The sequence below is a fragment of the Pseudorasbora parva genome, chromosome 11, assembly GCF_024679245.1.
Source record: "Pseudorasbora parva isolate DD20220531a chromosome 11, ASM2467924v1, whole genome shotgun sequence".
In the NCBI taxonomy this organism is placed as follows: domain Eukaryota; kingdom Metazoa; phylum Chordata; class Actinopteri; order Cypriniformes; family Gobionidae; genus Pseudorasbora; species Pseudorasbora parva.
This window is the reverse complement of record NC_090182.1, coordinates 17,151,898-17,163,918: the sequence shown is the minus strand read 5'-3', so window position 1 is coordinate 17,163,918 and position 12,021 is coordinate 17,151,898.

Sequence of the window (12,021 nt, the reverse complement as noted above, 5' to 3'; positions counted from 1 at the left end):
TCCTGTCCCCCTGTGAAATCGTGTCCGCTGGTAGCGGTTTTAAATGCCTGATCAAAAGTTGTTATACATGGTTCTGGACAATTAATTGTTTAAAAATAACTAAATAATAAACTAATAAACTATGAATCATTGCCATAATAAGTACACAAGCAAAACATTTATTTAAAACATTTAATTGATTGCTATAATGGGAGCAAAAACATGTTCTGAATTACTTATATAAGCACTTATAGCTTCAGTTATATAATACTAATATATGAAACATATGCTTTGTAAGACATTAAAGACTATTTCAACACAATTTAAACAGCAAAAATCAAAACGCGATTGTGTAAGATTTGTAATCAGGCTCTGAACAGATTACCTATTAAAATAGGTCCTTGCGGACACGATTTCACAGGGGGACAGGATTTTTCCGGATTTTTCATTACACAAAAATTTCACGTGACCAAATCCTCCCTCAGCCATTTTTGTGATTTTTGTGTGCTATGCTATGATGCTATGCAGAGCTAGTCTTGCTGTTTCTGCCGTTGTACAAGATATGATAAAGGTTGTAATAGCACAATTTACTAGTATGCGGTTCCGCATTCAGCACTAGTTTGACATTTTGAACGTGCCATTCAGTTAATTCGTTTTAGTTATTATAAATAGTAATGTTGTCATGAATTCCATTCAAGCTGACGCAGGGGAAACCGGTATAACGTAACTATCATGTTCTTTGAGCCAAAAGGTTAATTTTAGTACACTTATTTGTTTCCTCTTCAATCATAACATTTTCCAAATTATTTGTTTTGGATATCGTCCAAACTAAAATACCCGTATATCACATTTTTGCTATAGCTGTTGGGTAAGATTGAACATGCTATAATCAAGTTTAAATGTGTCCTCATGAAAACGAAATCTGGGTATTTTAAATATTAGGTTGACAATGTCAAACGTACAGTTTGAACAATGTTTTGTTTAATACTGTAGTCTGTTATATATTACCGTTCACATAAAACAAGTTTTATTTTAACATTTTCTGGCAGATAATTGCGGGTAAAGAAAATGTGGCATCATAATTAAACAAAATACAAAAATCTATCTATGCATGTTAAAATCTTAATCTTTATTGAACCAAGACATTTTAATCAATACATGTCATATATCAAACTGATCTACAATATCTCCTTTATAAGAAACATTTTTCATTTTATTGAAATTGAATTGATTTTTTTTATTTTTGGTGTTTGAACGACCAAAAATCAGTCCTATTTCAAAACTATTTTTTAATACTTTAAAAAACTTTTGTCCGAAAATTTGACTTCTCCAAATGTCAGGGAAGGCGGCCGACATAAAAATGCAATTTTATGCAATGTTCCTTTAAGAAATATGCAAATCTTATCCAATCCTAGCAGTGGGCGTTTATTTCCAAGTATCCAGTAACACACCCATCAAAACCCAGCGTTCAGAAGAGAGCCTTAAAAACTAGCGTAGAAAATAGCCTATTACTTATTAGTTAGGATGTTTTTGAATGTAAAATCACACAAACGTCATTAGTTGACCTCAGACAACAGTATAATTTTTTTTAAAGTTAAATTTTTTCATGACACCTTTAAAAAGTGATCCAGTTGCAAGGGCAGATAACCTTGCCAAAAGAAAAGCAAGGAATTATTGGTAATTACACAATTACATGTTAATAATATAAATGTTTTACATTTCTAGTTCTAAAGAATCTACACTGTAAAAAATTATTTAGAAAAAAAGTTACCTGGTTGCCTTAAAATTTTGAGTTCACTGAAATTAAAATTGTGAGTTAATACAATGAAATTTTTTTGAGATTCGACAACCTTTATTAAAATATTATTAAAAGATTTTGTACGCATATTGGGTAATTGTGTGTGTGTTATTTCTGATGATGCAGTGAAACATGCCAAATAGTGCTATTTTCATGATTTATCAATTTTTTTATGTGGTTCAGATACAATAATATTTTGAGTTTCTATTTATTAAACTAATTTCCTTCATTGTATCAACTCAAAGTTTTAATTTCAATAAACTCACAATTTTAAGGCAACCAGGTTACTTACTTTTTTAAGTTAAACCAACAAAAACCAACCACATTTTTTTACAGTGTATAATCAAATGTTTTTATTTTATTTTATTTTAATCTTGACTTTTGAATAAACAGTAAATTGATAGATTCTGGACCCAATATTTGCACTAGTTCCATATAAAAGATGTTCTCATTTATTAAATGTGTTCTTCCTTGAGGTTTTGTCAGTATTGTTTTGCCATTCTTGTTAATGAAATGTTATTATATGACTGAGTAACATAAATTGGTCTGAGGATTAAAATAAAGGCAATTGAAATCAGAATAAAATGCATTGACATTTTTATTTTCATCTTGTGAATATCAATCATTATTGATCACAACGTCAGGTAGTGCGACCAGCAAATTTTCATTTAAATGCATCAGTTCCCGCTGCAATTGCAAAATGAAGTAAGAAATATAACTTTATATAATGTATATACAAATCATTTTAACAGTTAAAAACAAAAATAAAAACTCCTTATGGAAAAAATGATGCCATTTATATGAATTGGAATAAAAAGACAATAAATAAAAAAATGTAAGGGGAATTTACAATGCGATATGCATTTAAGACACTACAATGACTCATTTACAAGTTCTCAGTAGTGCTAAGTACATTACATGTATATTATTTTAAATTAATATTATGGTCATATCACCTGACATTTTCTGTGTGGTAAAATTAGCAATCTTGTTTAATAATGAATTAATGCTGCCTAAAACCAATATGAATCAACATCAAACATTGGTTTGGACATAAAAATGCATTTTAAAACAGTTTTGCTTCAAAAAATAAATTAAAAAAAAGATCTTGAAAACCTTGTCATTGACCCAGAGGTACATTCACATAGCATTTTAGTAGCTGTTCCAAGTCAGCATTGTATTACAGCATTTCAGAATACCATATTACAACATTGTGAATACAGTTGTAAACAGTAGTGTAAACGTATAAGCTCACCAATGTTTACATTGACATTTCAGTGGACATGGTATTGGTATCAGTACAAAATGTTATGTTAAAATAAAATCTCACAATATTTTACTTTAAATGACAAGAGCATTTCAATACATAAGTACATGATTAATTGCAAAACGTCTGGCTGTGCTTAATGGGTAAATTTGCACCCTTTAAGCACATCCCTGTTGCCATTAAGATGATGTTTGTTTATTTTAAACATTTTAATTATATTTTTTATTAAGATTAACTTGAAGTGACAACCACCAGTTAAAGTCTGTTCATGAATTATTAGACGTTGAATGTGGAATCGATGAGCTTAAAAGTGAGCACATTGAGCTTTATTGGAACAACATTTGAATAAATGTTCATTTAAAATGACAATTTTGCCAAATAATCCATGACTTGTATTAAGTTCAAACATTTTAATATGGACCACTATTATTGAAAATGTATATAATTCAACTCTTATCGAGATCACACTGAAGTGGTGATTTTCATAGTAGTGGACCCTAGCTCACCTTACAATATGAAGTCTTTAAAAATTATTAATTTTACAATAAGTTATACGTAATGAAAATAAAAGCTTAAATATCTCAATATAGCACATTTAAGGCACTCTTCTAGTGAAAGATAAGCTTTCAAAATAGCCACCACAGTGTGAACACATAAATATACATAATGGAGTGTGCAATGGTTTGATGTTTACCCTACAACTTACAAAGAATTAACCATGAACTGGTGTACAAAATTCAAAGTGACAAAACATTAGCAATAGTCTTTATTTCACAAGCATAAACAAAGGTTTACATCAATTTTACTCTTAAATTGATTTTTAGTACCAACAGAGAAATATCCTTAATTGGCACATGTACATAAGTATCGTTTGAGCAGAGGTCAGAAAGCAAAGACACCGCAGGGAATTGAACCCCGTCCTGAGAATCAGGAGTGCCTCTACCGGAGTCTTTTGCTTTTTTTCTTATGAGGTTAAAAGCAAAACCTGAAGGAACAATCCTAAGATTGTTCCCTCAGGAAAAGAAAAACCTCAAACCTGCTGCTCTACAATACTTGGGTCTCGAACGGCTCTTCTTTAGCCTGAAATTACAAAAGACTGCAGGTTTCCCCCCCAATCCCCAGATAAACTCTTCAAAACATCCAAAATGCCATTGATACTACTGTAGTAGTTAATGTCCTCAATACAGAATCAATTTTAATATGCTTCTACTTAGATCAAATTTCTGACCAGCGAGGTCTTGAACAAGGCTGCACTTGCATTCAGGTGTGACTCGTTCCTATTTAAAAGCTGAAACACAAAGAGAAGAGTTTAGAGCCCCCCCACCCCCAAGGGTCATAACCAATGTAATATTTACCACCAAATTGTCCAGGTCTCGAAATCCCACCAACACGGCCAGAACAAAAAGCGCTCCCTTTGTTAAAAATCACCATTCCTGTAACTAGACAGATGCCGTTTTCCATCCCCACCCGACTCCCCAGACTACTTTCAGAATCTTTTAAAAGGCAAGTATGCGCATATAAACTTATCTCCAGCCAGCAACGCTTTACACCCAATTCTTCAGAGTAAAGTTTTAGTAAAGCTACAACTGCAATGAAAAAGAGCAAAAAAAGTTTACAAGCCCACACCCCCTCCCTCCCCATCCCAATTCAATTTAAATCAATGCAAAATCAGGTTACTCAATTGCGGCGATTCAAGCACATCCATCCACTCCAATGTTATGGCTCAGTCTCAATTTTAGATGAAAATCACAACAGCATACCTGAAAAGAGAGAAAGTGTTGCCCCCGCCCCTCCCCAAAGCTACCAAACACTGATATTGAAGTTGATTGAAATTTTAGTGCAAGTGTTAAGTGCATGCATATTTTAAAAAGGTGAATGCTTCTACCCATACACAGGATTAAGATCAACTACATGTACTTAACTCAGCAGATAGCAGCAGAGGGGTGCGCAATTAGCAGCAAAATACGACGAATATGAGGTTGATCAGAGTGACTGGATGTCCCAGTTTCATCAGGCGGTTAGGGCTCTCCCAGATGACAAGACAAATTTGCTCCCTAAGTGAAATTGACCTAAGAAAATGAAGAATTGGAGGGGGGAAAAACAGGACAGACGCGCAGACACAAGGACTTCGGCGAAGGGTTTCCGAGGTTTGGACAAAGCTCTCAAGCGCACAGAAGGGAGATTCAGGGTCGCCATTCACTCAAGTGAAGACATTCACCGGGGGTAACTGCTCTCACAGACAGCCTTGCATTCAGATGCAGTCGAGAAGGCAGGGGGACAAACGGGCAATCTGAAACAGAGCTTCTACACACAAACACTTCCACCACACCAATTGCAATACTGACTGTATGAGTCAACTAAGGAGTTAAGATGTAAAAAAAAAAAACTTAAGAGCATGAAGCATAAAAAAAGGCTTCTTAAGCATTGGTGATTGATGTTACTGAAGTTTACAAAATGTTGCTGCATGAGGTTTCTACAACCAAGTTTAATGATTCAGACACCTGTTAACTAGACTCCACAGGGTGACATCATGTAACTTTCACCACACAGCTGGCTGATGTGATCTCTGCAGAAAGAGAGAAAAGTGCATAGCCCTCCCCACCCCCAAAACATCTTTTCCAGGTAATTTACGGCGTTACAGGCAATGCCAAATAAAGCTGCACAGTTGCACAGCTATTCCCAGCCACTAAATTTGGAGTATGGAGCACAGTTGTGCAACAGTTGAAAAGACTATTGCTATACATTTGTAAAGCAACTCACTCTGCACAGTTGCGCAGAGTAGTGGCTGGGTAAATTAACATTTTAAAACTATAGTTTTGAAACTATTGTAGCACAACGAACTGTCCTGCCTGTCGAAGCATTCAGTGGAACCGGGCGATTTCAGGTCATAACTTCTTTTGATAGGTGGCATTCTTCACAAGGCTTTGTAAGATTCTGCAAGACCAAAAATGGCAAAAACAAAGACCCCTACGACCACCCTCACAAAACAGCCCAAATAAAAACAATCTCCAAGATTCAAATTTCAAAAGTGTAGGCTTATAGCCAAAGAGACTACAATTTAATGCATAAAGCTCATCTCCTCAAGTTAAATTTGTAAAATTTGCCTTTCCTCCATTGGCCTGATCAAGCTGTAGGACTGGACTGATCTGCCTCTCCACCTTGAACAGTTGACTTCAAGACCTGGTATCCAAGTTCTACAAAAAGCGCCAAGCTTTACACTCATACCTGGAAAAGCATAAAGAAATACCCAAGAAAGCCCCGCACATACCCCAAGAAACAAAATGCATACCAAAATTTAAATCACAACAAGCTATGCATTTATTAACTGAAAATGGGAACAGTTACAGAATGTACACTTACATACAAATTACAAAGCTAATTTGTAAAAATGTGCTCAACCACAGATCTTACAATTGTAACACACTATTAATGGAAAAATGTTAGAAACAAATGGGCTTGCTTAGTGACCTTACGTGACCAAAAGAGGCTGAAGTTGATTGATGCGAAAGCAAATCTTTACATACAATGTTAGGATGACATCTTCAGTGGAAAGCATTCAGGGACACTGCACACTGAAAAATGCAAAGGGGGAGGAAAAGAAAGCCTACACACATCCCCACTCTTCAAAATACAAAAATGAACCAAACAATAAGCATCTGATACATTTACTGCTTAGACACTTAGCCATCAAATTGTATTAAAGTACAATACAATGACAGACGAAAGCAAATGAATGCCATTTACATGAATATCCAATTACTTGCCATTAGAAAACGTTAAAAGCGCCTTGGCCTCTATTGAAGTAGCTTTGCTCCTTAAGTAGGGGGATGGGAGCAGATATTGGTTGGACCACCAGCTTTGTTCTTTGAGGGTTTGTTTCAATCTGTAAGAGTCAAAATTAAGCAATCCCCCCAGATCTACAAAACCCATAGATAATATTCATACATACAACCAATATCGATATACCATTCAATGAAGAGACAAGAGTGCCATCATGATGTGTGTAAAACAAAACAAATTAAAGCGTTTGATCCCATGCTGCGTTACCCAAGATGTAAACGTTGGTATAGCTGCCATGGAAGGCTTGCAACTGGGCCACTCATCCACTGGCAGACACACTGGTGGTTCCATCCCCCATACAGCGCTACTCAAGCCACTGCCACCCTTAATAAAGCCGCTTTCACAAGCTGCAAAGTCTAGGAAGAGATTTGGGTTAACGGCCCACACCCCTCCCACCCAGTTGCCCGTGACAAACCCCGACATTCAATACTGGGAAAAAACTGATGAAAGTGTATGGTTCACATATCCAAACAAGATTTAATACAAATCCAATGAGGTACCTTCCTAAATCCCATCAAAGTAGAGGCTTTCCTTGAAGCTTTACAAGAATCGTTACAGAGCAGTCAACAATTTGACTCTAAAGGGTCCACACAACATCCTGGAATCCCTTTTGGTTCTATCGCCTCTAATGTGACCAGAGCCTGTGGGAGAGAGAACTCGAGAAACGCATTTGCCCCTCCCAACCCCAAAAACACTGTGCAATAACAATAACATAACTATTCAGAAACTGCATTTGCAAAATCTGTATGTCAATATTATTACTCATTACTTTTATAATAGCGCATTTACGGTTACAAAAACGCATTTTTTTTTTTTTAAAGGAACTGTTGCTCCAATTTATCATTAAAAATCATGCATGAACTCGTCAAGATTTTTACCGGCAGGCAATACGCAGCTGCCCTGGCATCATATGTCGGACTGACGCAGCGATGTGGCAGTAGAGGTAGTGGTGTCGTTTAGGGACGCAGGGTAACCAACTCCGAAAAACCCTTCATACGTGGATTGCTTCTCAGGACAGACCTAATGGATTTAAGCGGATAAGGACGACTTTTCCCCAGGCCTACAGCCGAAACACAGCGGAGGTGTGGTCGATTAAGGACGGTCATCTCCACAGCACACTAACAGCATTCATCAGACTTGGCCAACAACAGGACAGATGAAACATCGGAATTTCAAACAGTCACTCACCACGCCTGAAAAGGAAAGAACAGAACTTCGCGAGCAAAAGTGTTCTGAAAAGCAAACTACATAAATTATGACTTCAAGATTACACAGGATACCTCTACCCATACAAACCAAATGCCCTCTTCATGACTTTTCTATGGCGAAGACCCCCTGATACTTTCTGCTTGTGAGCCCTCTTTCTTTCTCTGCTGCTGCTGTTGAGACACCCATCTTTGGCTCGCTCTGATCTAGACCAGCTGAGCGCCCCCTGGTGGCCAACGTGGTACGCTATTCTGCCTTGTGGATCTGGCTCCCCCTCAGGATATTGCTTGCTCTTCTCCCTGATCTGTGCCCTTGATTCTCCCCTGGTCCTGCCTGGCTCGACATCTGGTCCTGATTCTCCCTGGTCCTGGCCTCTGCTGTAGATCTTTTTCTTCAATCCGTAGTCATCTAAAAGCTAGGTCGTTACTGGATACATTAAAACTCAGTCCATTTCTCCTTTCCTCGGTCTTCTGCTGATATTTTTGGATCATGAAAAACACTACGCTCCCATTACACAGCTGTTACACAACACGTGACTCAGTCCAGAACACTTTCAAAACACAAAAATGTGCGTCATCGGAGCTGATTTAAAAAAAAATCATCTAGGCTTAGGAATTGATGGTTGAAATACTTGTGTAGAATTCTTCGTAAAAAAACAATCTGCATCTATAATCGTTGCCGATGCCTTTCAAACAATTAACAGAACCTCACTCATTTCTTTCTAAAAAAGGAAAAGAGAGCGGGCTTCTTTTTTTAAAGGCTTCAAAAAGAGAACACCTCCCGTTGCCTTAACGTAATTTCTTTTGGCAATAACGTTAAGCTGTTGTTGATTAAGATATAGTTTGCAGATAAAAAGAGACAAATGATTGTTTATCTAGAAATATACGGTAGTCTTCTTGTAATGTTCGCCCTCGCAGTCATAACTTGATCGTTGTCGCGACCGCCATTTTGTAAAGGCGCTCTAACGTCACGAATGGAAAAAAACGTTTAAAGCCAAGTGTCTTGACAAAAACTTGAAACAAAAATATTTAAAACTAGCTTATTATAAGAGAATAACGTGCTGTTTTATAGATGTGCTCGGCTTAAGCAATTGGTCAGCTAGTTAAACATTAAGCTAGTAATAAAGTTATCTTTAGCCATTTTGTTATACAAAACGGTAGGTTAGTTTGCGCTAACGTTAAGTCACTTCAGAAAAACCGCAATGAAATAAAACTGAATTTAAAACTAGCTTAACAGAAATAGATAACATGTTATAGCTGCGCTTTGTTTAGGCGCTTGGACAGCTGGTTAACGTTAAACCTTAGCTAGTAACGTTAACTTAGTAAAATAAAAACGACTTTAATAATATAACACTTAACCATATTAGATATTATTTAGGTTGTAGTCTTGTTAGGACCAACATATGGTTCAAATATTTCTTCTTTTTTTTTTAAAGCACTAAATGATAGTAATCTTTCGATGTAACTTCTTTACGCTAAAGAAAACTTAATATAAGAAAAGCTTCGACAATCATTTGTAACAACGAAAAAACTTAAAAGCGAAAAGGATAGACAAAGAACAGTTCTTCTAAGTTTTCGTCAAAAAAGTTAAACAGAAATACACGAAGTCACATCACCAGATCGACGAAACCTCCCTGCCTTCCTATGCGTCGCACCCCGAAATGACGAGCTTTGTTGTTTGCTTGGTTTATATAGACCTCAGTGACGCGGTCGTTGCCATCTCCTTCCGCCGTGTGACTAAAAAAATAGTTCCTCTCACAAAGGGTTTTGCTTGATTTTAGAGCAAGATATTGGCTTATTTATGAAAATTACTAATTATTACTTGTTCGTCATGTATAAGAAAAACGATGGGTGTAATAAAAAACAACACACCCTTTAAAAACCACATCATATCTGGATAAAAAGTCGATTTAGAAAGCAAAACTTCCCCGAAAATAACATTAAATTATATGGGAATTCAGGAAATTATATAAAAGGAATTCCCCACCAAATGTGCTTTCCGTTTCTATAATGTAAGGCCAACGGTCGGTCACAGCTACCCAGAAACTCAGGGTGATTCATCACAAATGCACTTTTCAAAAAGAAACAGTTACGTCAGAAGCGCAGTGCGGAAGAATACAACATGAACCTGAAACCCCCTCTTTCAATCCGGCTCAAACCAGTTTCAGTGCACGGATCTTCTTTTCTTTTGACTGCAGTGCCCTAATGCGCATGCGTGTAACATTTCTTGGCTTAAAAATATGATAGATCACCTCGAAGAATTTCTAGAATGTTCTAGTTTAACCCGGATTGGAAGTTGGATGGATACGACAATCCAGTTTTTCGGAGATCAAGAAGTATATATTGTATTTTATAAGGTTAAAGCATATTTCCTATCATAACAAATTAGGTTGTCAAATGTTTTACACTCTTGAGAGTCGATTCCGATCATTAAAATGTGAATAAATGTGCATGTAGCCTGAATTTTAAGAGTTAGTGGATACGTTAAATGCGTTTCTTTGTCACACTGAAACTAAAGGGTGGGTGCGGGGCAAACCAGACCTTCAGCACGTCTCCTCTCTGGGATTTGTGCTGACGTTCACACCAGGACAAAACTGCTACAAGGGGGAAGGGCAACACGAATACACTTAACGACATACCAGTGGACTGCCTGTTTGTGTCTAAACTAGTGGGTTATTTTTTTACACTCTATGGTCAAACCTGTCCTGGAGGCACCCCAACCAGCTCTACATTTGTGTCTCCTTTATCACACCAAATTTATTTATTGCACTCTACTAACGATAAATAAATATCTCTGTATATTTAATGTCTAAAAGATAAATAAATGATACAATTTGTTTTACTTTTTCTAAATATGTACGCAATTCAGTGATTTATTATTCATAACATCTTCGATGTTTTCGCGTCAGCCTTTGTAATGAGTTTACAGATTCGTCATCATCATACAATTACTTTGTAATACACATCCAATAAAATAATTTAGCTAATAAAACACCTTGCTGTATGTGCATCATCGGTGAATTTTGAGACAAACCATGGTGTATTGAGTTAAAATGAAATGTAAACGTGACGAATGGGGCAAAGTCTCGAAAAATCTATGTTTGGGGCATGGATTTAGTTTACAAGATAACCACTAGGTGGCACCAATGTTACACTAATTACAGAACATTCATAAAGAAAAGTCCAGTTGAATAAACCTTATACCTAACAGTCTGGTTTGAATGAAAAGAAAACATTCAGAGTTAATCAGACTTGTTCACACCTTTCCTCTTCATCAGCATTATCACACAAAAGGCCGTTTAAGTGCAATGAATGATTGCCCATTTCAACACATTTCTCTCATATAAAACATTTCAGTTCTAAAGACCCAATCTGTGATAGACAGAAATGGGATTTACAAAAATATATTTGTTGTGATTTCACAGCAACTATTTTTTTTTTCTGTGATTAACCTTTTATTTGGTTTTAACATAAAATGTAAAATTGACATGTTATAAACAAAATGGTATACATGTGTACTCATGTATGTAAAGTAATATAACTTTTCAAACTATATACAATTGGCAAAGGCTTGGAAATAAATAAATAAATAAGTGCATTACGGGGGGGGGGGGGGGGTACATAAAATGCATAGATGAAATACAATAGAAAAAGTAAAGTAATTAAACCATTGAGGGGGGTCCAGGAGAAAACCAAGAATGTATTATAGTTTTTTTTTTTTTTTTTTTTTTTTTTTTTTAGCAGCAGTTAAACCTGCAAATATAATTTTCTTAGAAGCCAAATTAGTAGTAATTCTAAGTTAAGAATCATCATTAAATAACAATAAGGTAAGCAGTTTAGGAATTGGAAAATATCTCCAAAAATGATGGAAACTTGTGACCATAAAGATACAGGATAAAGACATCTGGGCAATACAGCAACTATTTGTCATA